The sequence below is a fragment of the Crocuta crocuta genome, unplaced genomic scaffold (assembly GCF_008692635.1).
Source record: "Crocuta crocuta isolate KB4526 unplaced genomic scaffold, BGI_CrCroc_1.0 scaffold698, whole genome shotgun sequence".
NCBI lineage: Eukaryota > Metazoa > Chordata > Mammalia > Carnivora > Hyaenidae > Crocuta > Crocuta crocuta.
The window spans coordinates 1,760,410-1,784,038 of NW_027530855.1; positions in this window are offsets into that span (position 1 = coordinate 1,760,410).

Below are 23,629 nucleotides of genomic sequence, written 5' to 3' on the forward strand. Positions count from 1 at the left end.
AAGCGAAAGTCGGACGCTTAACCGACTAAGCCACCCAGGCGCCCCAAGGCACTGCCTTGACAAAGAACCCTAGGGTGTGTGATCGGAAGCCAAAGTTGCTTTGCTTCCTATAAAAAACGGCTTGTTTGCTTCCACTGGTCCTATTGTAACGTAACCATAGTAACAACACCAATAATGATGAGAATGCTGAGGGTGAGGGGGTTAGTATCTACCGAGTGTGTGCCTCTCTGTGTCAGATATTATTCTAAGAGCCGTGTGTTTATTAACCTATTTCATCCTATGTGGTAGGTATTATTATGCCCATTTTACAGATGAAGCCACAGGCACATAGAGATGTTAAATGACCAGGACCTTTTGTGCTGGGCTTGAGGAAGTTGCACCCATGCTTGCAGGTTCAAGCCCCGGACTCCCCAGCCCTCCACCTAAGGCTTTTGAGGATTGAAGGAGACAATCTTTGTGACAAGTGCGTTGTAAACTGTAATGTGCCATACACAGGTGGACAGAGCCCAGTGAGGAATTGGGGTGGATAGGACCAATCAGGCCAGCGGCAACTGAACCTCCCATGTAGGGACAGCTGGCCTCTCAAAGGCGGAAAAGCCAAGCCCAGGGTGAGGGAGAGAACTTCCCGCAGGCAGATCTGTGGGGTCTCGGCCCCGAGGTTCCCTCCTCTTCTGGGATGTGTGTGTGTCTCAACTCGGCTCCAGGCAGCAGGTGTGAACCCGGCATGGCACACACACTGGGGCTGGCGGCCTTCCTCCTGGGAGCCCGGCCTCTAGCAGTTTGATTCTTCCTGGCTCTCTCCCCAGGTAGAACCAGGCACGGGTTGATCTGCTTTCTCAGCATCTGTAAGATCAAGTCCATCCACTGCGGCTGCAGGCGAGCCTTCCCAGCAGGGCCTGTCCTGTGATCTGGTTCTATTTCCTGCTGGCCCCCCTGAGCACCGCTCTCGGCTTCCATGGCCATGCTCCCTGGCGTTCCCTGCAGATAGCACGCAGCAGTCACCCTGGAGCCTTTGCTGATGCTGCTCCTTTTCCTGAAATACTGGCTTCTCCCCACTCACCCCCAGGGACAACTGAGTTCTACTTCCTTTTTTTTTTTTTTAATGTTTTATTTATTTCTAGGAGAGAGAGAGAGAGAGACAGCGTGAGCAGGGGAGGGTCAGAGAGAGAGGGAGTCACAGACTGAAACAGGCTCCAGGCTCTGAGCGGGCAGTCAGCACAGAGCCCGACGCGGGGCTCGAACCCACGAACTGCGAGATCACGACCTAAGCGAAAGTCGGACGCTCAACCGACTAAGCCACCCAGGTGCCCCGAGTTCTATTTCCTTTCAAGGCCTTACCCTGCAGGGCTTTCTTCCTTCTATGAGCTTTTTGGATTTCTATCTCCATGAGATAGTATTACTTGGGTATCTGGGTTTAGCTTTTCTAGAGGGCAAGGGATTGGCCCATGAATCAGCACCCCCCTTAATTTATTTTGAGAGAGAGGGAGAGAGAGAGCAGGGGAGAGGCAGAGAAAGAAGACGAGAGAGAAAAATTATATCTGTACTGCCAGCGCAGAGCCTGACGCAAGGCTTGAACCCACGAACCATGAAATCATGAGCTGAAACCAAGAGTCAGACGCTTAACTGACTGAGCCAGTCAGGTGCTCCTCCCCCCCCAACCTTTTAAATACCCTTAAGTTTTACCTTTTAGACTTTGCTCATAGTGGGTGCATGGGCACTATTTCTAGGAGGAGAGAGGAATGATTTACTCCTTTAGCTTTTCCTTGTAGACTCTTTTTCTGAGCAGTTTGGTTAGTGTTTGTCTCTAGGGCTGGCACTACTCCGGGTCTAGGAAAGCACCGTGAGTGACTAGCAAGGGCTCCACACTCACTGTCTACAAAGGATGTTTGTGGCACATCAAAGCCCTGCTAACTCCCACCCATCAGCAACTCCCACGTTGGAGAGGTCAGCTGCCTGACGTGGGGTCTTGCCCTTGGCCAGATGAGAGATCTTTATATACGCGCTTTCCTGGCCAACATCACTTGTGGTAACTTCCGGAAGGGAGAATCCTAAAAGTCAAAGCATTCTGAACAGGCCGTTGTTAGTGGGTCTCTGTAGATGTGGTCACGACCTGCCGCATAATTTGCAGGGCTAAGTGTGAGTTCGAAAATGTGGGCCCCTTGTTCAAAAATTATTAAGACTTTCAAGAGAGTGACAAGCAGAGCATTAATCTAAACACGGGACTTTCGGGGCTCCTGGGGGCTCAGTCAGTTGGGTGTCTTCCGCTCAGGTATGATCTCATGGTTTGTGGGTTCGAGCCCTGTGTTGGGCTCTGTGCTGACAGCTCAGAGCCTGGAGCCTGTCTCAGATTCTGTGTCTCCCTCTCTCTCTGCTCCTCCCTTGCTTGCACTCTGTCTCTTTCTGTCTCAAAAATAAACAGAAAAAAAAAAAAAAACCACGGGGCTTTCTGAGTGCTGGGGTGGCTGGAGGGGGCCGTGGTTGGGGTCTGTGGGGTTGGACAGGTGGCCGCATGCTTTTGAAGCTGGCTCTGCTATGCTGGGCGCATGCTGACTGCTGCTGCTATGGGGCCAGCATAGATGGTGATGGTGTTGGTGCATTCTTTCACTGGGCCCAGTTTCCAAGTTGGGAAATAAAATGAATATCTTGCATGTGTCCAGCATTATTTTAAAACACCGTGGGGGGTGCTTTTTAATTTTTTTTTTTTTTTTTACAAACTCAGTAGAAGATAGAGGTTCTCCCTGGAGAGATATTTACAAAATTTTTAAAGAGACAAGAGGTACATACATTCAGTTCCCATCTATCACTGTCAGACCAAGAGCAGGGAGCTCAGAGAGGCTAAGTGATCTGTCCAGTGTCACCCAGCTACTCCAGGACTTGGGTACTTTGTACATGGCCTTGCCCACAGAGCACTTAAAGAATGGTGCACTTAGTGTAGGGAGCTAGTAGCTGGAGGTCAGAGAAAGAGGGGCCGCTGGTCAGGGCCATGCACTGGTCCTGGCTGACTTGGAGAGCAGGAAGGGTTCCCGCTGGGGGTGGAGAGAGGGGAGGGAGGTTGGGAGGGAGCGCTCCGCAGTCAGGGAGGTGGGTCTGGCTGCATGGGGATGGGGCCCTCTCCCAGACGCTCTCTCCTTAGTGCTCACCTTTGCTCACTCCTTTCCTTCTCAGTAAGATACCTGTTGCCCACAGCCATCTCCCTCCTGATTCTAGTTCGTCTGCAAGTGTTTTTCAAACTCTCTGGATCACAATCTAAAGCAAAAACTATTTTCCGGGGTGGCCCAGTATACACATACGTGTCTGTGTGTGTGTATGCTTGTGTGTTTTTTGTTTACTTACTTTTATGACATCTGATGCAGTCTGATGTTTTCTGTTATACTCTATTATGTAATTAAAAATTCAGATAAGAACATGCCAAATTGAGGCATGCCCTGAATATGAAAGCCTGCTTTAACTCCACTCTGCCACGGCTCCTTGACAGGAAGAATTCTTCTGCACCCAAAGGTGTATGTCTTCGGCTTTCTGAGTCTGTGGAACTGTTTCTCCTACTGGATGCCTAAAGCTCATCCTGCTGGCACCCGCCCTGGGACCTCCACCCCTCCTAACGTGGACTTAATTATATTTTTATGCACTTGCATCTTCTCTGCCCAATATGAGGGAGTATGAATTCCTTGCAGAGAAAACACATGCCTAGGATACACAATTAAACGTAGAAGGGAAGGGAGAACTCACAGAGCGCATTTTCCTTGCCCGTCTGAGGCCCAGCCCTGTCCTTTGCCAGAGCAGGCGTTCAGTAGGACTTTTGAGATCGAAGAATCGGTTGAGACTCTCTGAAGACCCTGGGAATTTTCAGAGGGGTTGACTATAACCTCAGCACTGCTGGTTCATTTATTTATTTATTTATTTATTTTATTATTATTACTTCTTAATGTTTATTTTGGAGAGAGACAGAGTACAAGTAGGAGAGGGGCAGAGAGAGAGGGAGACACAGAATCTGAAGCAGGCTCCAGGCTCCGAACTGTCAGCACAGAGTCTGATGTGGGGCTCGAATCCACAAACCTTGAGATCATGACCTGAGCCGAAGTCAGATGCCTAATAGACTGAGCCCCCCGGGCGCCCCAGCACTGCTGGTTTAAAAGGCCTCTCGGTGGGGCTTGCTTCCACGTGTTCCCCCAGCGAGCTCTCGGAACCCCCTTTCTTGGCTATTCGTTGCTCCGTCACATTTCTCTGCTGGCCGCCTTGCAGTCTCGGCAGTACGTCTGGGGCTTATATCCTATTGCTTTTTCCTGAGAGATGCTAACTAGGATGGTGGAGGGTCTGACAAGACAAACTTGGCCTGGCCTGCTCCTAGGGCCAGACAATAGAAACCCTCCAATACAAGCTCCCTACACCTGCCCAATAATGTGGGCAGAACACTGGGCTCAATGTCCGAACACCATGATTAAGGAGTAACCCCCTTCCCCAGACGGATGACTTTGGGGAAATGGCCTGGCCTTGGAACCTCGTTTCTCTCATTTGACACCTCCTGGGCTTATGAGATGATTACGTTAACAGGCAGGTGGAAACTTAACCGTCTGGCAGTTTAACAATACCTGCGTTTGTAACTTATATTTACACAGCAGCGCCTTCCCCTACCCGTCTTTTAACGACTGCATGAACCGTTTTATCACCAGCCTCAATTTACCGAGAAACTGAGGTTTGGCTGTCCAAGATTGCTTGGCTGAATAAGTGGTTGAGTTAGAATCCAACTCAATTTTCTTTTTCCAAAGTCTATATTCTTGTTATTATCATTATTTCGTGTAATTATATCAGCCTATTAAGTTAATTATTATTTTCTCCAGCCCAGGGGTGCTCTTAAGGGAGTGGATTTCTGTTGAAGTAGGGAGGGTTGGCTCATGGCGGGTCTGGGGAGGCAGTGGTAGGAAAATAAGAAGGAAAGAAGGGAGAGGGTATGAGCAAAGGGCTAAGTTTAGGAATCACGTGAGGCTGGTTGCAGAGGGATTCCTGGGTCGTTTCATTGCTGTTTCAGCTCCTTGGGTCTCTGGGCAGCCATCAGACACGCCATCAGTGATTTTAATCAACAAACCAATGAACCGATATTTACTTGGGGATTTAGAGGCTGACGCAGAAGACTCATCATTGGAGAGCACTTTGCACTTGGGTTATTTTCCATGGCCATACAGTCCCAGACTGCTAGCTCCCAAGTTTGGAATTGAAGGGGGTGATGTTCTTTGGAGAGTTTGTGAGCACTTGGTGGTTTTCATTACTGTGTCCTGTCAATGCAGAGGGGAGAGGGTGGTGTCATTGTTGGGGTGGGACCGTCTTCTCTGATGACTCAGCCTCCCCAGTGAGAGGTATCAGTCAAGGGTGACTTCACTTCCTTTTGTCAGTTTCCAATCTGGTCTTTAAAAAGTGCTTTGACATTCTTTGCTCCAGTGAACCCTCCAAGTGATCCCATGTGGTGGGTTCTAGAACCAACCCATTTTATAGATGAAACTTGGGCTCCAAGAGAACCCATGGCCTACCCAACATCACGAAGCCAAGTTTGGATTAGGTCTTCCAATGATAGAGCCCACCATGATCTCTGTACTTTCTTCTGGTGCCCCAGCTCTTGAATGAAGAGCCAGGTAAGAGTGAATGTGAGTTATCCAAGCAGTCATGATTGCCATGGGCTCCTACAGAGGATCTCAAATCCTGAGACTCTCACCTCCTATGTTGAAGCTTTTGGTGTTCTGTTCTCAGTCACTTCCTCCAGAGGACTGCTTTCCAACAGGTGTTAACACAGTGATCTGCAAAACTATTAATAAAACCTCTAATACAGGGTCTATAAAAGCACAGCGAATAATTTGGAAGGTCCCCATTTCTCACCCCCTCTTAGTGGTAGCTATTGTTAGTAGTTCCATATGTGGCTTCTAGACATTTTAAGCATGGATATGCTGTATATATATGTGTGTGTTATATATGAAATGCTTTCAAGCATCAGAAGGATCCCACTATGCATATAATAGAGCAACTTGCTTTTTCACTGAAGAACAGTTTATGGACATCCATTCATGTTAGTGCCCATGGCCCTACATCATCCTTTTTAATTCATGCAGAGTATTAATATTTCATTTTATGGATGAACCAGTTTATTTAACCTATATCTATTGATGGACACTTAGGTTGATTCCAGCTTTTTTTCTGTTACAAACAGTGATTCAGTGAGCATCCTCACACAGTTGGATAAATTCACATAAATGAATTTTCTGGCATGTAGGATTTGTGCATTTAAGATTTTGATCGATACTGCCGCATTGCTCTCCAAAGAGGTTGTCCGCATTTACAGCATCAATCTAAACATTGTTTTTTTGCATGTGTTCAGTAAATGCTGGGGAAATTGGTCCTGGCAGTTTATTCAATTATTGTTGTGATTCAACTATCTGCTCTACTCAGGGGTGATTCCATCACATTCTGGGTGTATGATTTAAATCCTATCTCTGCCCTTACTTGGCTGGAGGATTGTGGGAAGTCTGCCTGACTTTTCTGAGGCGTGAGTTCCTCATGCAGATAACAGTACCTCACTGGAAGAATAGAGTTAGGGATGTTGTGAATATTTGTCAGGTTTCTTACCCAGTGCCTGACATACAGGAGGTGCTCAATTAGTGCATCCTATCTTTATCCCCACAAGGGCGGTCAGCTTCTGCCATTGGGCCCTAAGGAGAGAGGATTGCAGTTTGCCAAAGGACTCAGAGGGGTAACCAAGGCACTATTGTTAGTGGTCTCTCTAAATGTGTGGTGGCAGAGTAAACATTCTTAAAAAATTTTTTTTTCTTTTACAATTATTTATTACTGAGAGACAGAGAGACCGGGTGCAAACAGGGGAGGGGCAGAGAGAGAAGGAGACACGGAATCTGAAGCAGGCTCCAGGCGCTGAGTAAGCTGTCAGCACAGAGCCCAATGTGGGGCTCGAACCCACAAACTGTGAGATCATGACCTGAGCTGAAGTCAGATGATTAACTGACTGAGCCACCCAGGAGCCCCTAAATACTCGTAACTTAGTAGATGACAAGTCTCTTTAGGGCAGTGACTTCGTTTTCTACTTTGTACTCTCAGAGCACTGAGCCCGGGCCTGGGGCGTGGCAGGTGCATTTGGGGTGAAAGGTGAGCCAGGGTGTTGACCAGGGATGGTGCGTGTCAGGAGACCCCGGGGAAGCAGAGTGTCACTTTTAGAACCCACATCCCTAGGAGACATAAGTTATGCTTCTCACCTTTTCCATTTGGAAGATTTCAGAAAGAGGCCTCAGTGGGAGCTGAGGGAAGGCAAAGAACTGAAAACTAGGCTAGGCCCAGAAATCTCCTCAGAGAAACTGCCTTCGGGACGTGGCTGTGAAGTGGGAGGCAGGGCCTGATGCTGTCTGGGAAGCCGTGTGGGTAATTAGCATATGGGGTGGAGGGGGGCGGCTCGTGGACTCCGAGTTGCGCCCTGGCCTCTGACTGAGATATTTCGAGCCCCCTCTCTGGTGCTGTTGGGGTTGCTGCCTTACTGTCTTGGGGACTTTCCACCTACTCTTCTGGTCTTTTCTCACTCTATTTTTAGAAAGGGGCTTGTTCTTTCCCCCATCAGCCACCCTCCCCACACTGCCCGCCTGCTCCAAAGGCATCTGGTGTCAAGTACTCTATCTGGAAGGCTGGATCCCTGAGGTCTAGGACTGTCAGTCACAGCTCAGCCCGTGGCCTGAGAACACATAGGGGGCAGGGAGGAAGCAGGCCGTGCCCTGGGGCGTGGGAGTAGATTCAGGACAGCGGCCAGGTGACTGGAGTTAGAATCTGGGTTTGACCACCAACTTCTCACTGTATCACATCTCCCTGGGCCCCAGACTTCCCTTCTGTTAAACACAGTTACACCTGCCCTTGCCTCATCACGAGGAAGCACCAAGGACAGCCTGATACCAAAGCAAGAGAAACCACGGAGGAAATTCCTCTGTCAGTAATTCAAGAAGGTGGTGTTGCGTTTGTGTCTCTCATGAGTCCTTTGGGATTGAAATGTGCCAAACTAATCATATTCCTTGCAGAGGTTGGGACTTCCTGCCTGCCTGTGCCTAGTTCAGTCACAGAGGGCTAAGTCTACGTTCCTTCTTTGCCCTTACTAGCTGTATGATCTTGAACAAATTACTTAACCCCTCTGGGGCGGAGTTTCCTCATATATAAAATGGACGTTAGCACCTCATTAGGTTGTGACAGGATTCAATATTATTATTGTCTTTGGCTGCACATGAAAATCCCATTGCAAGGCAGATAGGTAATACTTGGCCTTGAGTCAAGCAGGTCATAGACTAGTGTGCTGTTGACTCTATTCAAACCCCCCTGCTCCCAGTGGGGAAGCTTTGGGAAAGGCAAAGTCTCTTTGGATGGCAGTGGAGTTTTTCAAAACTATATTCCATCTATTCCAGTCCATTGCATTCCATTCTATGGCATCAATAATATTCAATATGCTTTCATTGAGACATAGGGGGCTGAGTCAGGAAATAGGACTTTCGTTGGCTCAGCCTGAACCCTAGAGTAAGAAACAGGGACAGAAAAGGCAAATCAGAGTCAGGGCTCTGCCGAAGAGCTTCTGGAGAAAAGAGTAATGACCCCTGAGCTCTGGCTTCTAACTTAGACCCTGTCTGGGCATGGACCAAAGGCATGGGTCCAGAGTTGAAAGAGAAGCCTGGTATCTAAGCAACCTGTTCATGTTAGTTTGGCTTTGAGATGAAAGTGAGGAGTGATTTCCACTTCTGGGCAGCTGGGCTGTGGACATTTGAGAGAGATGAGGTTAATTGTTCCCGTCTTCAGCTTGGCCTGGGTCCTTTGTATTCCCACAGCAATTCCATTAAAAAAATAAAAGATACAGGCTTATATATGTGTTACACACACACACACACACACACACACACACACACACACACACACACACACAGAGGAATCCAGAAAAAAACAGATGAGCAAGTTTACTATCCAGGTCCTATCTGTGGGTCTACTGTGAAGTAGTGAGGACCCCTGTGGCTTGAATGTTGGCATCAGCACTATCAAGTGTTGATTGAGTTTTTGGTCCCAGTAGGAAAAAGCATGTGTGAAATTCAAATACAGAGTTTCAAACCCTTGAGCACTTCCTGAGAGTCTCAATGGCTTTAATGAAGGAAGGGCATCTCTTTGATGGCAAATGATTATCCTTCACCATGCAAGCACAAATTGGATCATAATTAATGATTTGGATGTATGTTCCTCCTTGCCATGGATGGGAGCTGTAGTTTCTATTTATCTACATTTCCATAACTTTATATTCCCCTCTACCAGGGGGATGTTGCTACATGTAAATGAAAGGTTATATATTTGTAAGTATTTCTATAGCTTAGTGACCAGTTTGGAGCAGCTCATTTCTCCCTGTCTCTTCTCTTCCTTCCTTCCTTCCTTCCTTCCTTCCTTCCTTCCTTCCTTCCTTCCTTCCTTCCTTCCTTCCTTNTCCTTCTTTCCTTCCTTCATCTCTCCCCCCTTCTAGTACCATTTTGCAAATTCTGAACCATACACTGGCCTCCTAGTGCTGCTTAAATTGCTCGAAATGCCAGAGACCCTCATACGGGGTGGAGAAAAGGAACATGGTACTTGGCCTGGTTCAAGTGCAAGTTTACCGTTCTCTCCTTTCACTGTCTTTCTTGTCTCCTTCTTTCCTTATGGGGCTGTCCACGGGGGTAGTGGCAGTTGAACTGATGCTGAATTGTGAATGCATACTAAGTTTTCCCAGTGCTGACGGAGCCAGGAGTGCCACCAGATAACTTGACTCCCGTCACTCCTTCATTCACGTGTTGATTGGGTGTTCACCGAGGCAGGGCACTACTCTTGACACTAGGTATAGGAAGGCCAATGAGATACATTCCCCGCCCTTCGGGAGTATTTGCACCTGTCCTCACATATTCTTTATCTGTGCTCCATCCTTTACCAGTGTGCTTTCTCTTCTCTCCACCTCACACTGGCTTTGAGACATTCCTGATGATTTCCTCATTTCCAGGATGGGCACCCGTGCTCCTACCCTGCCTTCTTTGAATGTGGCCAAAGCCATGGATCTGTGCCACGGAGAGGAGAATTCTTTCTAGACAGATTGCTATGGTCTGAATATTTGCGTTCCCTCAGAATTCACATGTTGAAATCTAAACCACCAAGATGATGGTTTTAGGAGGCAAGGCCTTTGGGAGGTGGTTGGGACATGAGAGCAGAGCCCTCATGATTGAGAGCAGGGCCATTACAAAAGGGGCCCTTTCCACCATGGAAGGACACATCAAGAAGACTGTAGTCTGCCCATGAACCAGGAAGCAAGCCCTTACATACACTGAATCTGCCAGCACCTTGATTTTGGACTTCGCAGCCTCTACAATTGTGAGGAATGTTTCTGTTGTTTAAAACTACCCAGTGTGGGGATACCTGGGGGGCTCAGTCAGGTAAGCAACTGACTTTGGCTCAGGTCATGATCTCATGGTCTGTGAGTTCAAGCCCCGCATCAGGCTCTGTGCTGACAGCTCAGAGCCTGGAGCCTGCTTCGGATTCTGTGTCTCCCTCTCTCTCTGACCCCTCCCCTGCTTGCGCTCTGTCTCTCTAAAAAATAAATAAACATTAAAAAATTAAAAAAAGTAAAACTACCCAGTGTATGGTATTCCATTAGAGCAGCCTGAAAGGACCAGGATGCAAATGTAAGGGCAAGATAAAGGGTGGATATAGTTCCTGAGGGTACCGAGTCAACAGTGGCTACACGTGAAGACTGATGTCTAGTTCAGGGGGCATGGAAGAGTCAAGGCTACCATATTACTGGGCTCCAGGAGCACAGTTCCTGTCAGTGTGTAGAAGGCACCCTTGGTTTAGGGAGAGCATGGATGGATGGGTTTTCTGCACCCATAACGGGGTCTCAAAGCCAGCACCACTCAGCTATCCAGGCACGCATGGAGTCAGCCTCAGAGGGGTTGGGCATTCCCCAGGAAAACTGGCGAGAAGGAGGACCTCTAACTCAGATCACTGAATAGGTAGTAGTTATGAAAATCCATTCGATGACAGAGGGCTCGGGCTTCCGCAGGTGGCCCGGCCATGGGAGCTTGGTGCCTGTGTCTGGAGGGAGGCCAAGGGATTCCTTCTGTGGGACCTGGAGCCAGTCATCTCACTACATGGGTGAGGAAATTGTGAGGCACTCCTAGATCTCAGCCTAGTGCCCTTTGGAAAGAGGCAAAGCAGAGGAGATGGGGACCATGTGATTAGCTGGGCCAGGGGAGTTCATGGTTATCCGACTCAGGCTGTGGAAATTTCTCCCTCTGAGCAAGCAGGACTCTGTTTTCCATTTCCTAGGATCCCCCAAGGACCCACCCACCCCTTAGGAGGTCTCTCTTGAACATTGCTGTCCACCCCAGGGCTGGGATGAGGAATGAGGGTGGCAGGTCCCCTCCGGCCCTGGGCCTCTTCCAGGGTGGGCTGGAGCCAAGCCCTCTGTCCTTGGACTCTCCTTGGGGACCGCGGGCACTTCTCTGCACGTGGGGCATGTGACAGGCGGGAACAAGGCTGCCGGCAGGGGCGGGATGGTGGGGACTGTCTGGCGGCTGTGACAGGCCGGCTACCTGCCCGCCTGGCTGCTGCTAATTGGGAAGACGAGGAGGGCAGCGGTGGGGAGCTGGGCCTGGCTGTGGGCTGTGGGCGCCACCGCTCACCCCCTCCGTCACTGCCTGCCCCGCGGCCGCCTGTCACCCGCCTCCTCCTGGCAGGGCCTGTCTGAGGCTTTGTGGCTGTGCTTCTTATTTTCAGTTTTTCCCCCCAGGAAAGGAAAGGCTGGAGGAAGCAGCCTGTAATTGGGCTTTGGAAGGTTCTCGCTTGTCAGAGGAGGTGTAAGCCTTGAGAAACAGCCATTAGCATAAGCGTGCTCCCCTGGGGGAGAGAGGGGACTTCAGCGCCTCCCCAGGGCCCTCCCTGGCCAGGCAGACAGCTCTGGAATGGAGTGTGTGGGTGCAGCCCCATCCGGCAGCCTCCTCCCATAGGGTGGCTTGATTCAGGCCCCAACCTGCCTGGATGGAAAACTCTAGAATGTTCACTGAGGCTGGGTTAGTTGCATTTTCACCACTCAACCCCCCCAACCCCCACCTCTCAAACTCAGGACTTTTGGAATCATAGCCCCCAGGGGGGCTCCAGTTCATCTACCACCACTTTCTCCTGGGCAGCTGGGCCAGAGAAGGGCAAGGACTTGGCAAGGGTCATACCTGTAGTTAGAGGCAGAGTTAACTGCACCTCAAATCTTCCTCTTGGGCTTGGAGTCATGGTGGAGATTCTGACTTTTCTCTCCCAGCCAATGCCATTTCAGCCCACGGATGTCACCAAAATCACATACTTGGGGACTTATTCATTTGGATTCCAGCTAAGCTCACAATTATACAGCAGATTCTCTTGGGAGGGCTCATACATTAAGCTCTGTCGGTAATTTGTCCCTTAGCAAAAACGATAAGGGTGGTACGGTTCTTGGCTACCTGGCGGCTAGTGTGTGTGTGTTTGGGGGGCTTTTTGGAGGTGGGGGGTGATGGGCAATAGAGAAGATGGGTCTGGGACTCTTCACCCAGAGGCCAGGAGAGCTGAAGGGGGAGTCTGAGGCCCCTCCAACAAATTTCCTCTCCTGCCAAATTTAGCTCCATCTAGGCTTACTCTTCTGTGCTGCCCGCCTCCCGCCCTGTGGGCAGGTAAGGAGTCCATTGCCCGCCATGTCCCTCCATGCGGCTGCCATTCTCCTGGAGTCTGCGTGACAGAATAGGACCTGTGGGGAAAGCAGCCGCGTCAGCACCCAGCCCCGTTTTGTACTCCAGCAGCTAATTAAAGCCAGGAAGGTAATTTATTGCTGAGGGAGAATGTGCGGGAGGTTTGGCTTTCTTGAAATGGCCCCCAAAGAGTTATGGAAAGCTAAAGTGGGTTTTCAGAAGCAAAAGTTAATTGCTCTTCACTTAGCATTTCAGTGTCATGTGGCTCTGAGTTACACACATGCTGAGTGTAAGCCTTTACCCAGACGTGGGGACTGAGGGGAACAGGCTGGGCCCGGGAGTTCCAGGTGGCCGGCCATCCCCTGGAGTGGATCAAAAGTGCCACCGTCGCCCCACAAGGCGTAAGGCTCTGCCTGCTCCAGGAAGCTCAGCCCCAGGTGGGGGCGGGGTGGGGGCGGGACTAGAAGACATTTATTTCTGTGGAAGGGAGTTCCCAGGTGGGAGAAGGTACCGCTCTGNCCTGACAGCTCCGTGTCTTGGCTGAGCTCTTTCCCCTCCCTGGGTCTCACTGCCCCCCTCTATTTAATGATCCTAAGGTGCATCTTCACTTTTGGTGTCTGATCATTTCCTTGATAGTATGATTCTTGTCCCTGGGTCTCTTCATGGACACCATTCATTTTGTGTGACCCATTTGGTGGAGGGGAAGAGTGAGGTATAGGCTATCCCAACAGAAGGTAATGGAGGATGTGGGAGTGGCTTGACTGCCAGCTGAAAACTGATAGATTTGCCACCTAGAAATAGGAGCTTCTTGGGGTCGAGAGTGTTAGATTTATGGATAGTGGCATTTGGGAACGGGGTTAAAAATCACGAATCTGGGCCACTTTGGACAGAAAGGGTGAACGATTCTTTCAGTGAGAAAGGGGCAAACAGAAATGGTACAAAGGCTTCCTTGCATGCTTATCTGTATCTAAAGGCATTAATTATCCTGACAAAGATATGCCTAGTATTAGGTGCTAAGTATTTAAAATGATTGCTACTGTTTGTTTAAGGTGCTGACTTGAGAGGGTCCCACATGATCCTCCTAGCCACAGTTTTGGGGGTGGGAAGGGCACTAAGCAATGGTGAGGAGGTGGAGGTGTTGTGCTTAGGCTTTTCAGTCCGAGGTGGTTTATGAAGAGTAATGAGTTCTAGAGACAGAGGAGGCCTATCTGGTGGGTGTTGCATTCTAAAGCTGTGGGGATGGTGCGTCCAGTGAAGGCAAAATTATTTTCGGAAAATCCATGTATTGCAGGGATTTCTCCTGGAAACTCGAAAGTGAAGACTATATATTTTCTTCTTCTCCTCTCCTCCTCTTCCTTCTCCTCCTCCTCCTTTTCCTCCTTCTTCTTTTGGCATTCTTACTGGTCATGTTTTTCCTAGGTAGAGGGTCTAGTCTGAATGGAGACGGTGAGTGTGATGGAGTAAGTAGAGTCTATCCTGTTGATGTTGGCTTGCTCTGTTGTCCCAATAAATCCAGGCAGCAAAGCCTTAGACTGAAGTGTCTGCAGATGATATGAACTCATTGAGAAGTTTTTGAATAAATGAGTGGATAAAAGTTCTTTAAAAATTCTTGTCTCATGCTGTCGCTCCGATATCATGGATGATGGAATTATATAGATACGAGCTTTGTGGATGTGGTTGAATATGTTGGTACCTGTGGCTCAAGAACTATACTGAAAGTAATTAAGTTCCCTGGAGACAAGATGTGACACCCAACAGGAAAGCTTTAGCGCCTCACACATATAATATTAGGTCTCCGGAAGAAATTAAAGCACTGTTAATCTGAGAGCGTTGGAAATGAGATTGGATTCCCTTTGCACAAGCCATCTACCCAGCAATTTGTAGTGAATCCAAACATTATGGAACATTCTTTTGGAAGCTTCCTTCTCTTATTAAAAAATCTTTCTGAGTCCAGGATTGTTGGGTCAAACAGTCCCCACTTACCTTGAAGATGGGCTGGACAGCTCAGAATGAGGTCAGGATCCCAGAGAAGCATAGAATGGACTGAATATCCACCAAGGATGGTACTTAGGTCATGTTCTAAACTGCAAACCCACACTTCCTGGGAGTCTGTTGTTTAGCCAAGGGCCAAAGTACCACTTTGATATAGGCCTCAATAAATAGAGATGAAGTGGCCTCTGGTTTTGGGGACATGTATTTGGACAAGAGAGTGCATCTAGAACATCTAGATGCATCTAGAACTGCATCACCCACCATCATCCTGAATTATTACAAGTGTGAGCAGCATTTGCACCTGGACCCAGACACACTGGATTCACGGCTAAGTGGAAGCGGAGTATAGAATAAGGTGGCAGGGTCCCCCTTAGCAGGAAGAGTGGTAGCAGTGTCTGCATTGTGGATTCCTTTGAAGAGTGTTTCTGTGATGAGGAAGCTAGAGAGGGAATGGCCTCATTTTCTTTGGGACGCAAGTACCAATAGCTCGTTGGGATGAGGCAAGAGTGGAAGTGAGAAGCATTATTTAGGTGAAGGGAACCATCAAAAGGGAAGAGAAAGGAGCTACTGATGGTTGTGCGCTGTTAGGTAGAGAAAGTCTGGCACAGGGCCGGGGAAAGGCTGGAAATTAGTAACAGCCTTTTGGAAGTCATGGATTTTATTCTCCTGCAACATGGAGATTCTGGTTCAATCATCCTAAATGAGGCAAGACTCTTCTGTCCTTGAGACTTCTGGGTGAAAAAAGTTCTAGAACCACCTGTCTATAGCTATGTCCAGACTCTAAAGCTTTGAAAACTTCATTTTGCAGGTGGCCAGGTGAATTCCTTAGCTAGAGAATGGACTGGCCAGGAGGGGACCCAGCTCAGAATGGGCTTTGTTCAACCTTTTCACCCAAGTAAAGGTGGAGAGGGGTGGACAAGACCTCCAGGGGTGTCATGGCCTGAAACACCTCGTAGCAAGTGTTACGTGTTTGAATTTTAGTGTTTTATGTTAAAACGTCATCCACGTTTTGTATGTCTGGTCACTGTACACTTGTGTTTTAATATAAAAGCAATGCTTTAAATTACCATTAGGAAGAACACAAAGGAGCATGCAACTTTCTTAGTTATTTCCATTAGAGGCAGAAACACTTTTGAGTCCAGTGTTTGGGACTCTGAGTTAGAAGGGCAGGAGGTAACTTATCACTGCCAGTGGACAGATCGTTTTTGCTTTCTGGGAGCTGCTAAAAATGGTCCAGTTTTTCACTAATTTTCAAGGCGGATAGGGTGGTAGCTCAGTTGAGATATCCTGAAACCTCTTTCTCACTGAGAATGCCTGAAGATGGCACATTCAGGGTGTGTACCAGTGTCTGGATGGGAATCATCAGGTTTGCGTGTCGCGGGTTGGCCTCTTCTATGCCTTGTGTCCACTCAGGACCAGCCAGGTGACTAGCCTGTGGTCGCGTACATCCAAGAGCATGGGTGCTCCGTACACAAAGCCCAGCATTGCCTCATATGGCCTCCCTGTCCAGCCTTTTCCAGCGGCCAGTGCCATCTCTTAAGGAGACTCATGGTGATGAATTTCACTCTGCAACCAATCTCAGTCCTTGACTGCCCTTGCGGTCCGCTTCTTCATGCTGTGTTTGGACATGTTTCCCAGAACTCAGAATTAAGATGCGTTAGCAAGCTCTAAAATGCTGTTGGCAATTGTCCTTCCATCTCCTGATCATGCAGTTGGTTAGGGGGCCTTCAACATCCCAGCTTTGAAATGGAAGTGGGGTAACCATTTCTCCACTACCATTTCCTTGACAGAATTGAAGTATGAGATGATGGGGATCCACTTGCTGCTTGGATCTGGGATAGGAGTCTGCCTTACTTTGCCCAGTTCCTCATTACCCCATTCTCCTTGGGGGTTTGGTTTCTACTTAATGTGTCTCTTCCGAGCCCTGCTGTTTCCACTAGTCTGAGGCTTTACTCTCTTAAACAGAGTAATCTGAACAAATAGGGATCAGTGTCATATGACATGGGAGCATCCCGTTAGCTGCTGCAGTGGGCAGCTCCATGTACATTCCATGTTGGGTTCTTACACTTGGGTAGATTTATCTTTGGAATGTAACCTTTATCAAGTCTGAGAAGACAGCACCAGTTCATTATTGTTCCACTATTACTGACTCTAAATGCAAAGTGTACAGCAGCTGCTGATGGGGCTGGGGGCATGAGAGGAGGGGGAAAATCAGATAGATTCTTCACCAATGCCAGTCCCCTTGGTCAATGGAAGTAGGTGGCATTGGGTCTGGAAATACAGGCCAGTTGTGTCTCCAAAACCCAGGACTTCAGTGCCCAGAAGGGATGGCAGCTTCCCTCCTCTTCCTCTTCTTCCTCCTCCTCTTCCTCCCCCTCCTCCCCCTTCCTCTCCTCCCCTTTCCTCTCCTCCTCCTCCTCCTCCTCCTCCTCCTCCTTCTTCTTCTTCTTCTTCTTCTTCTCCTTCTCTCTATATATAGAAAACTTGTTGCACTGAGTGGCAAAGAGCCCACAAATAACTGAGCTGTACATTGGAAATGGATCTGATGAGCCTTTTAATAGAAGAAAATCATCATTATTTCCCAAGAGTTCACATTCCCATAATGTTTTTATTAGCAGCCTCTCTTCTAAATAAAGTTCAGTGGATTGATTTTTGTTGGGTTTTCTCATTTTAAATATCCCCTTAAATTATGGCCGTGGATATTGTCCCGTCATCACCATTGTTATTATTGTTATCAGCATCAGCAACTCCATTGCTGTATTTATGTTGCACTTAGAAAGCTCTCAAACACTTCAGGTATATTGCTTCATTTGTCCTCATAGCATATTTGTAAGGAAGGGAGGGGACCCACTAGAACTAAACACGGAGTTCAGACTTCTCCTCTCTGTGCTTCTGTGAGGAAACCCCCTTTTGGGGTATGGTCAGGAGAACCCCCATTAGGAGGTATAGTCTTTTACCCCAACCTCGAGCAGAGGGTGGATTGCTCCAGGATAATATACAACCACCCAGAGGCTGGATACCTTCAAGGACTTGGCTCAGGGTGGGACAGAGGGTACTCACTTTGAGTGGCTGTGGAATGGGGGAAAACACCTTGGGAGTCACAACGACCACCTGGCCCTGCCTTTCCCCCTTGCATTGCCTTGGCCCTCATTTGGTATGTGGGGCAATGTCAACCATAGGGTGTCCAAAGCCCCAAATCCCAAGAGTGCAGCACATGGAATAGTGAAAAGACACTGGCATAGCAGCCAGGAGATCTGAGTTTGAATCCTGATTCAGTCATTGATTAGCTTTGTTTCTTGGGCCAAGCCCTTAGTATTTTTGAGGCTTCATTTCTTCATTTATAAAAGAAGGGATATTAATGCTTCTTCTCTGGATTTTGTGAAGACTTAATATGGTAACCTATATAGGAGTACCTAGCATGATGGATGAGACATAAGTGTGCAATAAATGGTGGTTCCATTCTTCCTTTAATCTTCTCTCTTGGCAAAACCTAAACTGTCTGTACAATTTTGAGAGCTTAAAGTGAACATAGAAAATAACATTTGGATACATTAATCATTTTAATCAGTGCCTTGTTAAAAACCCTGTCTTTTCTTACCTATGTTGAATAAAAGCTAGTAATCAGTAACAAGTGGATTTTGAAGCTTGTGTTAGAAATAATGCTGGGGGGCGGGGCATCAGGGTGGCTGTTGGTCAAGCCTCAAACTCTTGATTTCAGCTCAGGTCATGATCTCAGGGTTACGGGATCGAGCTCAGCATTGGGCTCTGCTCTGGGCATGGAGCTTATTTAGGATTGTCTCCCTCTCTCTGTCCCTCCCCACCCCTTAAAAAAAAAAAAAAGAAATAATACTGGACTAGAGAGAAGACAGCCTGGGCATCATCCCCCTGTCCACCACTAACCAGATGGAGGTCTCTGAGTAAATCACTTGGCATGTCTGGGTCTCAGTTTCCTGATCTGTAAAATGAAGGGCTTGAACTAGTTACTCATGAGCTTCACAATCCTACAATTGTATAAGAACTGATTTGTAGGGGAAAAGCCAAATGATGTGTGTGACCTTTCGTTCCTTCCTTTTCCTGGGTTCCTTGTGCCCTAGGAAACCCCACTGGTTGGTCTTGGGATCATTATCAAGAACCGCAGCTCATTTGGGGGCAGTACCCAAGTTTGGGCATATTGCCCAGGAGGAAATGAACAACCTCGAGAAGGCCAGGCAGCAAACCCAGACTCTACAGCGGCTGCTGATGTCTCAGACTCCGCTTTTATTTGTTGGTCAACCCCAGCTTCCCCCTTCCCTCTTGCTTCCCTCACTTGCTCCGAGAGTCCTGGGTCCAGCTGATGGCAGCACAGGTGGCTCTTCCCAGAAGCTGGGGGCTGGGGAAGGCTGCTTAGGGGCTGGATGCCCAGCCCCTGGCTGCTCTGTTGACCACATCTCTAAGCAAGCACTGTCTTTGGAAGGTCTGGCGTTAGCTGCTGCACTCATTCCTGCTTGTTATGCTTCTCAGCAGAGCCCACACGCTCCACAGGGTGGTAAGAGTCTTCCCAAAAGCCAAACCTCCTTGAACATGCCTGTTAGGGGCTCCCTGACTCCTATACTCCTTCCACATCATCCGAAGAAGCAGGGTGAGAGTGGAGGATGAACGGTTAGGGAATTTCCTCACACAGGCTTCCCTGCACACAAATGCATAAGGGAGAGCATAAGACACAGGGAAGACTTCCCTTTGCAGGATTTACCCCATATATTAATTTTCTTTCTTTCACAGAATAAAGCCTAGCTGTTTTTCCAGGTTAATTCGATTGAGTACTTACAAGGACAGCTCAGTATGCTGGGTGTTGTGGGGCTCTCATGGTGAAGATGATTCTGCCTCTAGTCTCCAAGGGCTCCTAACTAGGGGGAGAGGTAGACAAACACACAATGAACTAGGGTAACAAGGCAGATAGTCAGGAGTGCTTTTAAAAAGTCATGAAATACTGTGGAAGAATAGTTCCAAGTGGGAATGTCCAGTCTTTCGTCAAGTCTTCTGTTAGGAGGTAGTGCTTGATTTGGACCTTAAATAATTGATAGGGTCACAATAAAAACAGAGTGGAGAGTGGGGAAGGGCATCTAGGATAGAAGGAATAGTTCTAGGGAAGGCAGGCTGGATGGGAAAGGGAATGTCAAGAGTGATTCTTTTATTCAACTCGCAGTCTGTTCTTGATGGTGCACGTACAGGGACCACAAAAACAAGCTTCTTGCATTCTGGGGCCGGGTGTGGGGGTGTTGGAGAAGGCAAGTGCTGTTTGCTGTGTACTCTTCCACAGGGTCCAGAGCCTCAGAATTTTCTGATCTTATTTCAGATTGTTTTTTTACTTCATCTGGACCCAGAACACACAGATTCTTGAATGCACCTTCAATTTAGTTAGGAAAATAACAATGATGGAGAGCAAGCTGTCAACTGCAGTATGAATGAAAACCTTACATGTAAATATCACTTTTTCAATCAATTTCAAATACTCTTTATCCTTTGGAAGTAATACACGTGCAGGTGGAGCTGAGAGGAAGTGACATCTCTCGGACTCTTCCTTAGATTGCACCCATGCCAGGCATCACCAATTGAACCATCACACTTTTTTCCTGAGCTGAAACTGTCCTCAGATTGCCCAGGTTTTCCAGGTGGTCTCTGCCAATTGGCTGGTTGGTATTACACCAGAGGAATCCTATTGCCATTTTCTGTTTTAAAGTATTTAATACTTCACTGCTATCTTAAATAATAAGTGCATTTTTATGAAACCCAAAGACCATCTGAAAGCAGGGAGAGGTTTTTATAATATTTAGTGCAGTGAGATTCTCAAAATGTAAATGGAAGCGGCTCATAAGACCATGATACAAAGACAAAGGTATTCTGAGTCCTTTCTCCCAACGTCCCTGTGGCCTAATAGCGTAAATACGAAGTTCAAAGTGACAGAACACATGTTAAAACGTATAATCATACCTTAAAAATAACCATTGGCTTAGATCATTGGTTCTCAGCCTGGATATACATCTGAATCTCTTGTTTATTGATGCAGATTTCTGGGCCTCATTTTAGACGAAATCAGAATTTCTGGTCTTGGAGCTTAGAAATCTTCATGTCTACAAAACATTTCCAAGAAATATTCTTTTTTTTAAAAAATTTTTAAAATGTTTTTATTTATTTCTAGGAGAGAGAGAGACAGCGCGAGCAAGGGAGGGTCAGAGAGAGAGGGAGTCACAGACTGAAACAGGCTCCAGGCTCTGAGCTGGCTGTCAGCACAGAGCCCGACGCGGGGCTCGAACCCACAAACCACGAGATCATGACTTAAGCGAAAGTCGGACGCTTAACCGACTAAGCCACCCAGGTGCCCCTCCAAGAAACATTCTGTTCTCTGAGGTTGCTGGAGCCCAACGTGCCATCAGGGATGCAAACCTGACGTCAGAGCTGCTTAGGGCTCCTGATACACATGCCAGCAGTGGTCTGTAAGACTCTGGTGTTCTCAGTGGCTTGATCAAAATTCACTGCTATTTCTGGGTCTTTTATTTGTCTGTGTTTATATAAATACAGTTTGTTAAACTGTACTAGGATTGTTCTTATGCCCCAACTTCATATTTTTTTGTTTTTGTTTAAAAATTTTTTAATTAAAAAATTTTTTTTAATGTTTTATTTATTTCTGAGAGAGAGAGACAGCGTGAGCAGGGGAGGGTCAGAGAGAGAGGGAGACACAGAATCTGAAGCAGGCTCCAGGCTCTGAGCTGTTAGCACAGAGCCCAATGCGGGACTCAAACTCATGGACCGCGAGATCATGATCTGAGCTGAAGTTGGATGCTTAACCGACTATGCCATCCAAGTGCCTCATATTTTTGAAAAGATAAAAGGCTACAGACTATCATTGTTACTAAAAGCAAAACCACCAATGTGATCCCTACATATGTGGCCTTTCGTGGAACAGCCTGGATGTTCTTTCCTCTCCTATGTTCTGGCAAGTGCATGTGGAGAGGACTGGTCCAGTGCCCACTGGACTGACTGACCACCCAGCACTAAACAGTGGTCAAGAGATTTGGTTTCCAGGTACCTCTTCTGTCCTAGGCAAGTCATTTTGCTACTCTGGTCCTCAGTTTCCATACAAATCTGTTGAACTAAGGGCCATAAAGTCCTCTTCTGGTCTAAAATGTCAGGATTCTAGGGGGAAAAAAATCAGCCATGGAGCTGGCAAAGAGATCTATGGGGACTTGTCAGCGGCTTGCTGTTGCTGTCCTTACCAGCTGAGGATGGGCAGAGGCTGGACAACTCTGCAGACCAGTGTCCTGAGGTTTCTCCTGTCCCCCTGGCCGCATCGGTCTGCCTCCTTCTTGGGCTGGAAGTTGTCAGACTCTTCTCTCCTTAGGAGAGTCATAGCGGGTGCTAGTGCTATATTCTTTGATATTTCCTGTTGGAAATAACTTGAAATCCTAGGTCATCAAGCGACAGTTGAAGTCGCCCCTTCACGCATAGCTTTTTTTCTTGGAAATCCTGATCCTCCATCGACACCCCACCCCTGAAGGGGACTGGAGCTGCGTGGGCTGCTTGTGTGATAGCAGATCTACGCAATTCACAGGGGTTTGAAGCTGAAGGGACTTTCTCGAGCACGGACTCCAACTCTTTTATTTCCTAGATGAGAATAAAAGCCCCCAAGAGGGAAAGTGACTCAACCACTTCAAGCCCCCACCTGTTAGTGAAAGAATTGATGCCACGTTTTCATGAGTGTCATAATAACACTGACCCCATGAAACCTTTGTGAAAGTATTTGAACAAGATCATGCCTACAAAGGGCTTGACTGTAGTTCTTAGGCTGGAGAACCATTTGACACAGCTGTTCCCTCCCTTCCTAGAACTCAAATCCCCTGCTCCTCACCATACTCACGTTCTCAAGTCCTGTAAGTCCGGACGGGCAGGCTGTATTATTTCTTTGCTCCCCAGCACACCAAGGCATGCAGAGGTAAACTGAGCTGCCCACGTTTGACTATTGCCTCAGTGGTGAAATCTGACTTGGCTCACGTTCTGTACTCAGAGAACGTTTGGGGTTGCTGCCCGCTAGAACCCATCCCTCCTGACTCTTAATCCAGTGCTCTTTCCACTCTACCGAGCTGATGGACATGTGGGTGGGCACCAACCACTCTGAAATGCTAGGAATACCAGCGGGGTGACAGATGTGTAAGAACGTGGGGCCACAATCCCAGTTTATCTTAAGTCTGCCAGTGTAGTTTTATTATCAGGCATTTATCAAGGCCACTATGTGCCAGGAGCTCTGCTTACTGCTGAGATGAATATAAAAATGAATGGAATACAGACCCTGCCCTCAAGAAGCACTTAATTTGATAAGAGAGACAGACTGACACATACATAATTCAAATGTGAGGCAGATGGTAATTGCAGACTACTTTAGACCCACTGAAAGGAAGTACAGGGATTGGGACCTCACTTGTTGACATGGTGGGAAGAGAGTGGGCTAGGATAAGGCCACCCCCAAATGTCTCCATCCAGGTGAGAGCACCAGACACCTGGATGGGGGGGAAGTGCTTTAGGGCCCCCCAGGGATGCCAGCCTCTGAGCTCCCAGTGACCGGCGCTGGGCCACAGTCTGGTTCCAAGACTGTTTCTTTTGCAGTTTTGCAAAATGAGAGAACATCCCCTTTCTGGGCTCTGAGCTTCATGGGGACTGGAGTGCTCATTGGTCTAGACCTCTGGTTTTGGAAAGGACTGTCCTCGAGCAGGCAGAGGGCTCAGAAGCCACACTCTACCATGGAGACCAAGAAAAGGCCATCCTTTCTCTCTCTTGTCCCTGTTTCAAAAACCAGCGGAGGAGGAGGGTAGGGCGCTGGGCAGGGATAGTTGGGGGAAGGGCAGGGAGGGATGGCGGTCGGTGAGGGGACTTGTAGGTCATGC